Source organism: Lissotriton helveticus, chromosome 6, assembly GCF_964261635.1.
Source record: "Lissotriton helveticus chromosome 6, aLisHel1.1, whole genome shotgun sequence".
Taxonomy (NCBI): Eukaryota; Metazoa; Chordata; class Amphibia; order Caudata; family Salamandridae; genus Lissotriton; species Lissotriton helveticus.
In genome coordinates this window covers 1181060617-1181076933 of record NC_136067.1, presented here as the reverse complement: position 1 = coordinate 1181076933, position 16317 = coordinate 1181060617, and the positions used below count along the sequence as shown (strand labels likewise).

General features: G+C 45.1%; 1 protein-coding gene across 2 annotated transcripts in view; it reads left to right on the top strand.

Moving 5' to 3' along the window:
* ECHDC1 (ethylmalonyl-CoA decarboxylase 1) overlaps positions 1-934 on the top strand; it is a 369579-nt gene extending 368645 nt beyond the window's left edge. Inside the window, exon 7 of one of the 2 annotated variants that reach the window (XR_013596209.1) lies at positions 62-934. The gene's annotated coding sequence lies outside the window, so the exon portion shown is untranslated. The remainder of the gene's footprint in view (positions 1-61) is intronic. The other variant, XR_013596210.1, reaches the window with a different exon arrangement.
* The last annotated feature ends 15383 nt before the right edge of the window (positions 935-16317 follow it).

The window sequence follows — 16317 nt, the reverse complement described above, 5'->3', positions numbered from 1 at the left end:
GTTGGTCATTACGACCCACTTCTAAATTCCTAGTCTCCTAGCTGACAAACTCGGAATTCAGTCGTTATGTCTGCGTTCCGTAGACTTCCACAAAAGCTTCATATGATGCCTGATGTCGCTCTGTACCGTTCTTGAACTGTACCGCTTTGACGAAAGTTTTTTTTTTCTGTATGACGTAATAATATATCTTTTTAACACAGTAATGTCTAAAAATCTAATTCAACGTTTCTATTGTAACATCAGAGATGTTACTGAAATAGAAAGTTGTAAACTCATCCAAATGGTGTCCAAGCTAAGTTATAAGAATTATGAAACTACAATATGTGTTTTTATAATACACTACAGTGGATAATTCGTATATGTCTTCGAAGAAAGATCTAGACTGGAGCCCATTATGGCTAAATGTTTTTTTTAAAAAAAAGGTTTTTATGTGTTGTGATCATTTGTGTAACAATACCCTTTTAGATTTTCTTTTGCAGAAATCATTGCCCATTTAAGTATATCTTGTATACTCCAAGGTGTTCTTATAGGGGTATAATGTTAGGCAGGGCCCTCATCCATACCCCTATAATCAGTTTTATTTACCATCCCTTTTGACATCAGGGTGTGGGCCTGCAACAGTCATTTATATGATGACTACTATTGATCAGTATAGATGCATTAATGGAGGAAATATTCACACTTCTTGAATTAATTGTTTATTATGGGTTAAACATTAAGCTAGTTAAATAACTAATTTATCAGTCTCATGTACCTTTGCCTAATCTGGAGTCCAGTACTCCAAGGTTTTCCTACAACTAGAGCTTTATCTTCATTATCAAAGAACTTCAAAATGGCAATGACATCAGCTGTTGTACTATGTAAATATGGAGAAAAAACTTTTGTGAAAACAGATCGGTTACCCCAAATTTCTGAAATGCAGCTTTGATGAAAAGCCAGTTTGGTGAATTACTAAAATGGTGAAAGAATATGGAGTGTTATGAAATGGGGTCTGGTTGTTATGTACAGCGCTATGATACTCATGGGTCAGGTTTCTGCTTTATAAAAAATCTATAAATAAAAATGAAATAAAAGGTATCACACATCTGGAAACATAAACTCCCAACAGTTCCCAAAATGGAAGGATATGAACATTTATGTGGAGAAGTGTGGCTCACTGGTTAGAGGAGGCAGACCTGGAAGCAGAGGTCAGCCCGGGACCAGGGTTCAATTCCCGGCTCGGCGGGGTCTTGAGTCCTAAAATGTCCATGGACTCGACAATTCTCGCTCTGGTGCCTACTCGATTCACGGGTTCACACTCTGCGACTCTGGGCAATAGCTTGCTTAATCTCCACAACGGCCCCTCGCGGCGGGATGCCTGGCTTTCACCTTGCGTATACCCTGCCGGGGTTATCTCACAGGGGAATACCAGGACGGGTTCCCTAAGCAAGCGCTTAGAAACCGCTTGGTGATTTGCGCTATATAAATTCCTGTACATTTACATTTACATTTAAACACAATGGTGGACACTAGCACTGCGAAACAGGTAATAAAACAAGCATTGGCATAGCCAATAGGTCTCGCCTTTTGGGACCATATAAGTGTTAAGCCAGAGCTATTGGCTTTGCCAATGCTTTTTTTTAACACTTTATTATCGACTGCAAGGAATGATAATGACATTGATAGGGACATAATAAACTATACAGTCTTTTCTGATTATACTCCCCCCTTGTATGCAAAACAAATAATAGACATAATCATAACACAATTATAACACAGCATATCTTGTCAGAAGGTAACCCAAACATTACGGTCAAGACCCAACATATCATTTGTAAAGTATATTCAACTCAACTCAATCATCTTTATTTCGATACAGCAGTATCATAAAAGGTACATAAAAAAGTGCAGGTCATACAGAAGGTTGTAACATTACAACAATCTTTGGATGAATACACTTCAAAGATTAGTGATTAATGGATGGGAGTAGTCAATCATTATACTAAAAAACACTATATAAATAGTTTAAAAAGGCACATTTAAAAAGATAAAATCATTCTAATTACAATCATTGTTTCCACAGAACTAATGTACAAATGGTTCCAAGGCGCATGTATGACTTAATATTTAAGTATGCATCTTATGGTATTTCATATAGTGTATTAGTTCCTAATCGATTTATACATCTAAATGACAGTTCTCTTATAAGTCCTAGAATTTCTCGCCTGCTTTTATCCTAAGGAAATTCACTGCCAGCAGAAACCTGCTAATACCAAAGACAATAACCTGGCAAGCATCTGTTTTTAAAATCCTTTCTGCTTCTATATACGATCTCACACCTATGTTTACACATAATGGTTTTATCCATCTTTTTCTTGGGATCGTATAGGCCGGACAAAAAAATAGAACATGTGTAATATCTTCCCTAGTTTTTCCTGAGCACAGCGTACAGATTTCGTTGCTATCATTAGTCCACCTTGCTACACATGATTTGATCATTAATACTCCGTATCTATACTTCAAGTATAGTGTTTTTGCCAATGGTGGATTTCAAGCAAGCACTTCCTTTAAACAAGAGAAATGAGCTAGTCAAAGATCCATTTGCGCTATCATTTACTCTATTGTAATCCATAAAGGCCCAAAAGGATACTTTTAAAATCTTCCTTGAATTTGAGGTCAATGTAGATGGATTGTTCCAAAAATGTGCTAAGCCAATCTTCATTAGCCATGTTCTGACGTGTTTGAACCATCTGATACAATTACTAGTATCTAGATCCTTTATCTCTGTTAGAGCTGCCCTATAGTCCAGCAGCTCAGGTGTGCTGCCGATTGTGCTTTGGACCGAAATACCTCAAGTGCTGGAAGCACCGCTTTATTAAGGCTATTTCCATGTCTTTTTAAGATATTTTGTGTTAATAACAGCTTGCTCTTTTCAATTTGGGTTTTCCACACCATTTTTTAATCAAGTGAAACACCCAGATAACTAAAGTATTGGACATATTCTAGTTTTTGTCCATTTAAAACCATATTTTCTCTAAAAGACCTGTGAGGTTTTATTGCCATGTACTTTGTCTTATTGGTGTTAATCTCTAGGCCTTTTTTACTGCAGTAAGTTTGAAAAGTATTAAGTAGACATTGTAGGCCCTTTGGTGTTTGCGATATAAGAATGGTGTAATCCGCAAATAATAGGGCCGGTGTTGTCTCACCCCCCAGTTTCGGTGCGTCATTACTGCAGCCTTTTAGGAAGCAGGGTATATCATTAACAAATAAAGAAAACAAAGTTGGTGCCAGGACACAGCCTTGGCGAACTCCCCTTTGTATGGGGATTGGACTAGTTAGTTTGCCACTCGGACCCCACCTCACCTTTGAGTAGTTATTTTGGTGCAATCTAATAATTAGCTCCAGGAGGTTGGCCGGTAGTCCCTGGCTGTTTAATGTTTTCCATAACAAATGTCTGGTGATGAGATCGAACTCGGCCCTTAAATCAACAAACGCCATGTATAAGTGGCCCTTCCTTAAGTTGACATATTTCCAACACACACAGCAGAACCTAAACACCTGGTCTATGGTACTAGTTTTGGTTCTAAATCCTGCCTGAAATTTGGTGAGAACTTCATTTTCATCAATCCAAAGATTAATACGGTTTAAAATGTGCCTTGCGTAAATTTTTTGTAAAACATCAATTAAACTAATCAGGCGATAATTTGCAGGATCACTCCTAGCGCCCTTTTTAAAAATACAAATTATTTCTTCCCCCTTCATGTCTCTGGTATATCAGCTCCAGCGGCTACAAAGTTACACAGGTAGTTAATGTAAGGACCCCAGACACTAGTATCATGTTTGTATAAATCTCCAGGGATCCTATCTAGTCCTGGAGCTTTACTAGTTTTAACTGTGTTAATACCCATTATCGTTTCTTGTAAATCAAATTCTAGATTTCCTTCACTCGAGCTTAATAATAGTCCGTCGTTTCCAGAACTTCCAGACTCCGGGGCTGTATACAACTTTGTGAAATGGTCTATCCAAGTAGTTTCATCCAGATAAACTTCTCTGGAGCCCTTATCATTTCTATTTCCATTGGCAACGATTTTCCAAAATGCCATGTGGTCCCTGCTTTTTGCTGCTACCAACATATCAACCCAAATTTCATCGTCCCAAGATGCTTTAGCATTCTCTAGTACTCGCTAATATTTTGATCTGGCTTCCTTAACTATCAAACTTTTATTACTTTTAATGGCATGTACTAATTCAGTTTTGGCACTACGGCAATCTTTATCATACCAAGGTTTCCCCATCGGCTTTTGACTTCCATTTTTCTTACTCGTTATAACTTTTTTTGTTACCAGTGGGGCAATTGCCTTAAAAAAGGCCTTAAGTAATTCTGAAAATGTATCCCTATCCACTTCAATAGTAGCATAATTACAAAAAGTGTTAGCAAAGATGTTATAAATGCTTGCCAACTTCTCGCCATGCTCCAGCATACGTGCCCATAAAGTATATTCAATACAGCTCCAATGTCAATACAATGACGTGTAGTTTTATAGGTAAACATGAACTCAGAAAAACTTTCTATCTAAACCAATCCCCACCCACCCCCACCCGCTCCTGGTCTAGTTGCTCCCGGTAGTGCCACCACCCACGAGGAACTTCCTATATGTCTCAAACTATAGGGTACGGGAAACAGATAAAGTCGCCTGTGTGCGTTGGAGGGGCCTGTATCTCGAGAAGTGCCTGGGAAGACAGGCGCACTACTGAGACCCTGCTACTTGTGTTGGGACTAAATCAAGTGCTTCTAATCCGATCAGCATGGCTTCCCATTCCAAAGCTTTAGGTTGCTTTCGTAGCCCTTTCTCTTCCTCCTTCCTAAGAGCATCTCCTTCCGCCCGACCCCATTGCACTAAATCCGCATGCCATACAGTAACCACAGGGGATCTGGGTGACTTCCACCGTATTGTTATGGCCCTACTGACTAAAATGAGTGCAAGGTCTAGGAATTTCAGCCTAGCCCGTTGCGTCTTTGATCGCCTACGTAGACCCACAAGGCAGGGTAAGGCCGCGTCTGAGACCGGTAGTTGAGTCACCGTAAGAAGGCCATGGCGGATCGTTGTCCAGTAACTCCGTAATCGAGAATAAGACCACATCATATGGATGAAGTCCGCTTCATCACCTCCACAACGAGGGCAACTGTGAGGGGAGTCTGGGAACATACGATGTATTATCTTGGGGTAAGATAGGATCGATGGAGCACCATCGTTTGAATAAATTTAAGTCTAGCATTGCGTGATACTCTTTTGGGATGTTCTAATATGGTCCGCCATGCTTTGTCCGTAATTTCCGTATCAGAGTCCTCTGCCCAGCGAGTGCTAAGGGTCAGGAGTGGGATTGTTGCGTGCGTCCTAATTCCAGTATAGAGCCAGCGCACTAGATGGCCCCCCGGTCCCATGTAATATAAGAGGTGTACTAGTTCATGCTGTGTGGGTATGGTTCTTTGCTGTGCCCATGTGGTTCTAATGTAGTGTGACACCGTGGCATGCAGCAAATATAGGCGTTGTGGAGCCCCAGTAATATGCACAAAGGATTTGTGGTCCAACAAAGTATCGTCCCCGAAAAAGGAACCCGCCTCCTCCACCCCACTATTCGTCCATCCCCGTAGTCTGGTGCGTGTGAGTCTACCTTGTGGTGTGGGGATGCCCAGTAAGGGAATATTCGCCGCATAAGATGGCAATGCGGACGTATAGGCAAGAGCTTTCCTCCAGCAGTATAGTGCGGTTTTGAGCAAGGGGGAACATGTTGGGGGGGGATCCGAGCCTTGGGCAACAAGAAAGAATGGAGCTCCCCGCGATCCAGTCTCTCCGGCGTGAAGCCAATTTCGTGTAGGTTCCTACCCGCGGTCCAATAGGAGAGCCACTGTAGCTGACTAGCATAATAGTATCCCCAAAAATCCGGGGCTCCCATGCCACCTGCTGTTGTCCCCAGCTGGAGTTTCCGAAGACTAATCCGTCTCCGGACAGTACCCCAGATCAGAGTGACCAAGATAGTATTCAGGCTATTAAAAATGGACTGAGGGAGAGTGACCGGTATGGTCACAAAATAATATAGAAGGTGGGGGAGCATAACCAATTTTGAAATGGCAATTCTGCCCATCACCGACAGAGGCAGAGAAGTCCAGAACCCCACACTACTTCGGAGCCTCGTTATTGCACTCAGAATATTACCATCTATCTGATCCTTGGGTGTCCTATACACTTGTATACCCAGGTACTTAAAAGTGGTGGGGGCGACTGGGATAGAGTAAGTGCCGAATCTTTTGTGAGTTAATTGTGGCGTTTCTCGGAAGAAGAAGCAGGAGGATTTCATGGGGTTTATCGCTAGTCCTGACAGTTTCTCGAATGTGTCAAATATATCAAATAGTGGGGTGTTATCTGCTGTCAAATCGCGGAGGTATAATAGGATGTCGTCCGCATATATGGATGTAAGGTCCTGAGTTTCGTCGATGGGGATGCCCAGGCGATCTGCTGTGCTCCGAAGGGCTAGAGCCAGTGGTTCAAGGGCAATCACAAACAGAGGGGACAAGGGGCAGCCCTGTCTCGTACCTCTGTGCACCTCATAGCATTCCGAGATGTATTGGCCAGTACGTGCCCTGGCCATAGGTGATGTATACAATAGGCAGACCCACTTCAGAAAGTGGTCCGGAAGACCAAACCGTTTGAGAGACTCAAACATCAATTCCCAAGAAAGGGAATCTACTGCTTGTTTCAGGTCAAGCGCTATACATCCCGCTCGAGGAAGTTCAGGCGAAGTAGCCGCCATTATAGAATGCAATCTACGGGTGTTCAGGGAAGTACTACGATTTGGAAGGAATCCACATTGATCCCGGTGAATAAGTGTGGGGAGGTGCGATTGTATATGAGTGGCGAGGGTCTTACTTAAAATCTTGTATTCTGTGGAGAGCAAGGAGAGAGGTCTATAATTACTCATGTCTAGTGCGTCTCGTCCCGGCTTAGGAATGGACGCGACCAACACCTGCATAGTGGAGTCAGGGAGGCGACAAGTGTCAAAGGCCACCTTGTAGACCATCTCCAAGACCGGCACTAGAAGTTCCGAGTAAGTTAGATAAAACTCCAACGGACGTCCGTCCATGCCCGGTGTTGTGTTGCGATTCAGGCTCTTAATCGCTGCCCGTATCTCGTGTTGGGTAATGGAGCCATCAATGTCTTTTCTTGTGTCTTCTGTTAGCACCGGAAAGGGGAGATCCTGTAAGAACGCATTCATCTCTGCACTGTCTACTGGTGTGGAGTGCAGCTAAAGTGCCTGGAGATGTTCGCAAAATGCCGTGTTTATTTCAGCTTGTGTGTTGACTATGGCGCCCGCCTGGGTGCGAATGCTCGTTATCGTTGGCAATGAGAGGGGCGGCAAACTAGGCTTGGGTTGACCAGTCGGGATCCTGTGTGCCCGTTCCACGCAAAAGTATGGTGAGAGGCCTTTGGTTGCCACGTGGTCTCGGAACGACTGTTCCATGAAGTCTGCTGCCCGGTTCCCCTCACAGCGTTCCGGCAAACCGATAACGCGTATGTTACTGCGTTGATTTCTTCCTTCTGCTTCCTCCACCCGCTCCATAAGCGTGGTAAGCTGTTGCTGGAGCTGGTGTAAAGAGGAAGAGTGTTCTGCCACTGTCGGTGTGAGTTCCGTCAAGGTCAGGCGATGTTCCTTAACTGCCAACTTGCCGTGGTCCGCCTTCAGTATATTCAATCCGGTAGTGAGAGTTCCCAGTTGGAGCTCCATTGCCGCCCTAGACTCACGTATCTCCTTAGTATAATGTCCAGTTTGTCCGGGGGTCGGTCCTCCACATCTCCGGTCAAGGTGGCACCCGGCGCGGAACCCCCGCCCGCGGCACCCCACACGGCACAGGGGGTATCAGAGCAGTCTCACCCCTCCTGCCCCTTCGCCCGATTTCTGCCCATAGTGTTACGTCGCAGGGTCGCCAGGGCAAGGGTCGTGTGGGTGTTCAAGTCTCTGTCGCTGGGCAGGTACGCCAGGCTGCAATAGTTCTCGCCAATGCCCCAGTAGGATGGTCCTCAGGAGAAGGGGGGTAATCCACGGGGTGTCCCGGCGCTCCAATACAATGCCACCCCCAGAAAAATACGTCTCATCTAGGGTCTCCCAGGCAAAGTCCAAGCGGGGGGGCAGCACCCATAACAGTCCCCACACAATCTCTCCTGTGGAAGCCAAATGGCTGTACATGAACTCGGGATTTCACGCAGGGGAAGGGGGGGCACAATCAAAAGAAAGAGGAGCACCGCCACTCACCACCGCCAATCCGCTGAGCCCCTCATGAGTGTTGTCAGGCAGCGCGGACTCCGATCTCGCCAGCGTGGCTTGGGCCTAGTATGGCAGCATGCCCCCGTTCCTATGTCCGCAGTCCGAGGAGGCGACTAGCAGGCCCGTGTCCGCCCAAGCTCCAGGCCCGTCCCCAATGATTGTGTGGTCCCCCCGAAGCGGCCCCGGTTGTTCGCCGTCCACCACCGCAGTCGTAGTCGGGGCCAAACAGGACCTAGTCCAATCCTCCAAGCCCATGCACGCATCAGCACCCTCAGTCGGGCCTCCATCAACGGGTCCGCCGCGCAGCCCCTCAGTCACCAGCCTCCACCTGCGCAGTCTCGGGGGAGTCACCGACAGGCCCATGAGGAAGAAGTCAGTGTCAGTTCTCTCCCCTGTCGCAAACACCAGCCCGCCCCCGCAGCAGACCCCAGCCAGGTCAAGTCCGCCTCTTCCACGGTCACTCAACGCCTTATCACCCACCAGTTCGGACACCTCCACGAGCGCCGCTGCGGGCCCGACACAGGGCAGGTCCCACCCGCGATGCCAGGCCCCGCGCAGGTCCGCCCTCCGTCACAGCTCCGGGCCAGGCACTCGGGGTCTCCAGTAGTCGCGGCCACCTCACAGACAGCGACTCAGCAGTCTCCAGCCGCGATCAGCCCAGCCTCCGCATATAGCCGCAGCCAGCAGGCCGCCGACTTGGCCTCACCTCGGGATCCTGGCTTACAGTCTCCCGGAGGTGGCTCCACCAGATGCGGCCCCGCCCTCACTACAGCTCCTGGTCTCGGCCGTCTCGCGTCCACAGGTAGGCCTCACTCCAGTTCACCATCATTGGGCATGCAGCCGTGCCGGCACAGTCCCACGGAAAGCCCAGGGGTATCAGCAGTATTACCCCCACTCCCGTGCAAGTGTAGGTGCTGGTAGAACCGCGCCAACAGGGTGGGTTCCCCCGGGAGGCTCCGGAGCTCTATCGGGCTGCGACCTCCATCTTGGCTGGCTAGCCATGCCCCTCCCAATGTTTTTAAGCTATGTTGTAGAGCATTCTACATTTAAAGAACAACCAATGTGCGGATATACGAGATGAAAGGCTGTGTGCCTTTGTTATAGGAGTTTATTTATTGTATGCTTTACACATATTTGAAAGGTAGTGTGTCTTTTGTTTCTTAGGGTTTATGTAGCTTGGAAAGGGAGCGTGTCAGCATATTTTTTAGTTTTGTTAATTGGTTTTTGGTTAGCGAAAAGAGACACGCTGCCAGCATACAAGCTGATTATAAAGCCTCCGCTTGTTGTCTACTTTTTGAGAGCCAGACGAGTGTGAGAAGGAGAGAGGGGGCGGGAGAGGACTGCATACGTTTGAGCAGTTCCATTTGGCATTAGTAGTTAATTTTGTCCCCCCAAAACTTGTCGTAATGCTAAAAAGAGGAACAGGTTTACAGAAGAACATATCTAAAAAAGGTCACAAAATTGTCAGCAGGTTCGAGGTCTGAGACGTCATATCGTGAGAACAGAACCACCCCACTTGTAAAGTCGCCCAAAGCGCCCCTGAAAGAAAACCTCACTCCAGCACCCTGCAACAAATGGAAGGAAGACCAGGCCATCTTCCACCAGGAACCACCGCTGTAAAACACGACAAGTACGCATCACTGATTTGTGAGCCGGCTGCCTGATCCGTCGTTCTTGCTCAACACAGAAAGGGTTCAAACCTGTCAACCACCCACTTGGACATACATACATACATGCTGACGGCACCTACAGACTGCACTGTGCAGCCCCATACATCTCTCAGCTCGTCTAATGCATATTCAGAGTACAAAGTGTATGGAATATCTGCCAGCCTAAAGAGCTGTATAAATGTCTAGATGATATCCGGGGCAGGTGATTCATCAACAGCAAAGTGTGGGTTGTGTAAAGCCCCACTAATTAACCTGGCAAAAGCATTTTAAATCATATGCCCACAGATTACCATTACTGGCCACTCTGCCCTCTAACCATAGCCAGGGTTAAAACAGGCAGGCTTTCTTTCTACTTCAATGCGGCTACATATCCGAGGTTTCGTTCTATAGACACAGCTCTCACATAAACAGACGTTTCACAATTCTAATTCAACTGCCTCCCCCTCCCCATTCCCTTGGGGCATTAGCATTTATATAAAACACACACAGCATGCTGATCAGATTACACTTCCCTATATGCTAAAATGCATGCATCTTCCTTTCCTTGGGGGAGGGGGCATGTGGAACATACATGCTTTGGCAGCACACGAATGGCTGTCATTCAAATGATGTTGGAATCAATGGGAACTAGCTACAGGGTAGAAACTCCTTGTGTAAGTTTGCAGATGAAAATACATTTGAAAAAACATTTGTTTTTAATAAAGACCCTCACCCATCAACCTGGTTGGTGGCATGCTTCATCATCGGGTCCCACCCAAGGCACTGAGTGTACCTTGGGTGTGCTTCAACTCCTTATTACAGCAGAGCAGGTATTGTGCTGTGAGTGTGCGGTGAAGGTGAATGGTGTATGGGTTAAAGAACTGTCCAGAGGGTCCAAAAGGACTATTTTAATAGTGGGCCCTTGGCAGTGATAAAAAACTGAGAAGTGGATATTAGTTGAGATGATTAATGACTCCAATATCCAGTGTGGTCATCATGTTTCAGCCAGGTCTCAGTGTTAAACTGGCTTTCTTTAGGACCTTATGTGTGTGGTTTAAAATGGTGGTCTAAAAAGTGTATATTGAGACCAACTATGTGGCCCACGCGCTAAGGTGCGGTATGTGGAAGAGGATGGTTTCCTCTAAGGACTTGATTCCTGTAAAGGAAGAAAGACGACAAACAAACACATGTAGTTTAAATAGCTTCATTTTGGCTTATTCAAATGAGCCATCCAATGCTCTCCATATACACAAAAGGCATGCTCAAGGGGCCCAACCAGATATTGCATCTGGAACACGGGTAAAATGCTACTCCATTCCAGGACTACTGGGCAGAATGCAAATGAAGACATTCAAAATTATCAAAAGGTTAAAAACATGTAGAGTTGCTAAAACGTCTACATTCCAGTGCTAATTCAGCGGTACTGAGAACTTGTTTGTAAAAGTGACAGATGCCAAATTCAATACAAACTGAGTTTCGCATTTCCTTTTGTGTCGTTGGAAAAGCAGTACTACGCAGTCCACGAGCTCCCCTGGCTTTTGTGCAGATGGCCTTGGAGGTGTATCGTATCGTATCGTATCGTAAGGGGTGCTTATAAAGCGCACTGACACCATGGGTTTCCTGGCGCTGGTTGGAAATAGAGGGGACAGAGAGACTAACCAGATTGAGGGAAAAGCCAAGTTTTTAGAGATTTACGAAAAAGGGTCAGAGAGTTGGAGATTTTAAGAGAGAGAGGGAAAGAGTTCCAGAGCTTGGGGGCCAGGTATGCAAATCTCCGGCCTCCAGATCTGCAGAGCTTATAAGAGGGAACAGTCAAGAAATGGAGATAGGAAGATCTCAGATTGCGGGACGGGCAGTAGGGTCGGATGAGCGATTTTACAAAGATGGGGCAGGAGCCAGCCAAAGATTTGAAAATGAGGCAGCCGATCTTAAAGGCTGCCCTAGAAGCAACAGGGAGCCAGTGGAGTTTAACGAGAAGGGGCCTGGCAGATTGCCACTTCGGAATCCCTAAGGCCAATCTCGCCGCCTGATTTTGGACCACCTGTAGTCTGCCCATCGATGTTTTAGGCAGACCATGGTAGATCGAGTTGGAAAAATCTAGGCGGGAGAGGACGAGGGCCATGATAACCTGCAGGAGGGCATCAGGTGTCAGAAGATATGCCACTTTCCTGATCCTGAACAGTTGGTAGATGCAGGACGAGACCACGGTCCCCACCTGCGGCCCTAGGGATAGAGCGGAGTCAATAGTGACCCCTAAGCTCTTCACCGACGCCACAGGGGTGGGAGAAGGGCCCAATTCCACCGGCCAGAATTGAGGCCCCCAGAAAGTGGAGCTCCTGCCAGGAAGGAGGAGCTCCGTCTTACCGGGGTTCAATTTTAACTGGTTATGGCCCATCCACTGGAGAATATGGGACATAGCTGACTGAAAGTTAGAAATAGCAGAGGGGGAATTAAGAGAAAAGATGAGCTGCAGGTCGTCCGCGTAATTAAACACGGTGACGTCCCACAGCCTCAGAGAAAAAAGAAGGGGACGAAGATAAAGATTGAAAAGAAGAGGGGACAAAGAAGAACCCTGGGGGACCCCACAGAGCGAATGCTCTCTAGGAGCCCTAAAAGCACCCAGGCTTAGGGTCTGAGACCCTTCCTTGGCTCCCCCAGTTATCAAGGCCTTTTTTCTATTTTTCTTTGTTCGAAAGGGAACCTGTAGGCACTTTTTGTGAATTCGTTTCTCATCTGCGAAGAGAAACACGATGACTTTTATCACGCACATAAAGAAATTAACAAACGGGCCTACATGAAGAAACCAAAGGAAACCGGTCCTAGGATGCTTGTTTCCAGTCCAGGGAGGACCTGGCCTGGCAGTTCGGGCTGGACTGTTCCCATTGGGCGCAGGGTCAAGACTGATTTGCATATGGCTGGGTCCAAACTGGAATGGCATGGTGAGCCAAAAAACGATGGATTTAGGCCCATATCACTGTACTGGGGTGAATGTATGACATTGTTCTGCATTCTGTCCATCAATTGTTCTTTTTACATGAAGAAACAGCATTCTGAAAAACTGGTTGCAAAGATTTTCTGATATACATTTATTTTTGGAGGCATAATGCCTGCACGCCTAACATTTGCAAGTGAAATAGAATAGAAAAGTAAGGGTTTCGGAGGCACCTGGGGTGGACTGCAGATGGACAGTTGGAACGGAGACACTCTGCCTTTTAAAACGCACAAAGCATCGTAAATTTTGAAATTGTGCTGAAAGGCAGCAGGCAATAGGATGGGGCGGGAGCAATGTAAAACCCAACAGGAAATTAAACAAGTGGGAAAGAAAGGGCTGAATATTGTGCCCGCAGTAAGAGAAACTCAATAAAGAATACAGTGCTTACAGTCTTAAGAACACATACGATGTAACAACTGAAGTAAAAGGGCCAGTCGCCATGGGAGGTTACAAATGAACACAAGGCGGTACTAAGGAGGGACTAACAGCCTCTTTATGAATCAGATTCCAGCATTTATGAAGGACAATGGCACAAGCCAATGACAAATATGGGCGGAGAGTGGGCGGGGCTTCTATTCCGTACTCCACTACAACAAGTCTCGCAGAGCAGCGCATGTGCACTGACTCTAGTCTAGGCTCGACTTTGGTACCTGCTGCACAAGGTGTTTAACTAACAGCTATACAACTATTTCAATTCCTCCACTAGATTTGTTGATACTCGCTGGAATAGCCTGCTGACTAGAAGCCGCTCTTAAAATAGTTTTTATCTTTTGCCATACAAAGTATTTTTTACCCAGAGCAACAAAAAATGTCATATAAGCTGTACAAGATATCCCAAATAAACTACTGACAGAGTTTTTCAGGAGGCATCAGAAGTGAACAAAACAAGTGCTTTGATTAGTGGAAAAGAAAGATGAACAATCTGGAATACCACAGTGAGAAATGTTGCAATTGAAATAACATTTCGTAGTTTTTGAATTGAATAACTGATCGCTTATGTATTTTTAGTATGTCATAATTTAGGCAATTGCTTGCGAGATGAGTCCTATAAAGGCAGATATGTGAAATAGGCAGAGAATAGGTCCTATAAAGGCAGATATGTGAAATTAATGCAGTAGGTTATAGAAATTAAAATTAAAATAACATTCCAAAGATGATGCACTTTGAAACAATAAGACACTTTGTGCAAACTGTGCAGAGGTTGGGACCTGAAGACGATTCGATTCAAAGGCTGTGTAGTGATAGTTACCTACACACAATGTCCATGAATTGTACATTTAAATTATAGTTGTCCATTGACAAATATTATTGTATTCCACAACATGCTTCCTTGCCTTTAGCATCATAAGCAAAGAGCTCGCACATTCGGCCCTTTCATGTAAATTCCAAGTGCACAGAAATATGTTAAACACTCTGGTGGCAGTGATGAGATACGTTACTTAATATCTAGCGAATTTCACTGCCAGATGGCTCATCCAGGTGCTTATTTTTATGAATAATTATATGGTCTGTCAGCGGGAACTCGAAAAGGTGAAACACTTGGTTAATTCGGATGTGCTGTTACTTATCTCTGTGAAAGTATATTTATATATCTTTACTCCGAGATTGAATCAACATTTCAAAGCACTACAAATGATGAAATATGTGTTTTCTTGTTTATAGAAGACAATTTATTTGTACCCTCCTCTGATGATTTTGTCTTTATCCTGGGTTAATATTCCTATTTCTTTTTCACTTTTTATCACAGGCTTAATATTTATTTAGTTTTGAAATGTGCAAAGGGGAAAATGACTGATCCTATTATATGTGAAAGTGATGAGTATCTAGTTGTTGACCTATGCAATGTTGAGAAAAAAAACTTACAAGAATGAACACTATAATCAACTGTAATTCCTGGTCTAAGGTTTGTGATGCCAATACCTCTCCAGTTGTGTGCCAAAGCATTGGCTTTTTGTTTAAAATAATGTGAAAGAATAATAAAGACATTCATTATATATTTCATGAAAATCGACGTTGGCTTGTTGTCATGACCCTGATCTTCATGCAGGGGCGGCTCCTACATTAGGGCGGAGGAGTGTCGGCCCGCTGGTTTCTCTCAGTGCCTGAAGCAGAAACATAAAATTATATTTTAAATATAATTTTATGTTTCTGCTTCTCACACTGCGAGAAAGCAGAAGGGAGGGTATGCCTGGTTGGAGGCGGGCGATAGGCAGATCGGGGAAGAGTGGCTTGCACCTCTCTTACCCTGACTGTTTGGTCGGCCCTCTGGGGCTGACCAAACCAGTCATGCGCACTCTACATTTTCTCTATGTAGGCGGAAACCAAACTTTGGACCCAGCCCAGGAGAGGCGGTGTGGAGCGGTCAGGTACGTTTTTATTTTTCCTCTGACGCGGAGTGGTGGGGGCAGCACTGCGGGGGCCCGCTGAGGTGCAGCTGGGGCGTGAGAGACTTGTAGGAACATGAAAAGTAACAGTGCAGCCGCAATGTTCATTAAATGAGAAGCATGCTTTAAAGGGTTTAGCTTGCGCGTGGCTAACTATTTTTAAACAGGACAGGGTGACAAAGTCAAAAGACATGGCAGATGCATATATACTGTGTACATTTATTCAGAAATACACAGACTCCCGTGAGAATCCTGACTTCCTCGTTATGATATGGATATTTGAATTTCCCGAATTGTTGGGATCCTTAGGTTGGTATATTGTGTGACTTGTGATGTGCACACTTCCCCACAAATAAGCAAGGCCCGTCCACATCTATGAGACTCATTTACTTTTCCAAGCAAAATCTGATTCAGAGGCAAACCCGTTTGCAAATATGGGATTAAAACAAGTCCACCTATTGTACATCCTTCTATTTAGTCCTGCATAATTTCCACCTAGAGGTGGATGAGCCACTGAAAGCTCGAACCTGAAGCCTGGTTCCACTCGAGGTTCTGTGGGAATCTGGAGGCCAGCTTTTAATATGGATCTGCTTCACCATTGCTCATCTACCTTCATGCACAAAGAGGTCAAACAAAGCACTATTATTTGAGTTACAAGGAAGACACAAATAGATATCAGTTTAGTGGCTGGTTTGTACAAAGTGAAACCAGAAAACCTGCATTAAACACAGATTCCCCGCTTAAACAATCTGAGTGATCGTAGGCAAAGATTTTATTTTATTGATAGGTCTTTTTCTACACTATAGCAAATGAAAGCACCTTCAAAATCCTGTGTGACAAATATAAGCTGTACAAAAATATATTGTGTTTGATTTAAAAGACTATAATGTTCCGTTATCTGCAAGAATCTCGACCACATACAAGGTGCATGTGACAACTGTTTTGTCTCATAGTCCACTAATGGCGCTTTCACCAAGGTGGGGGCCGGGGCAGA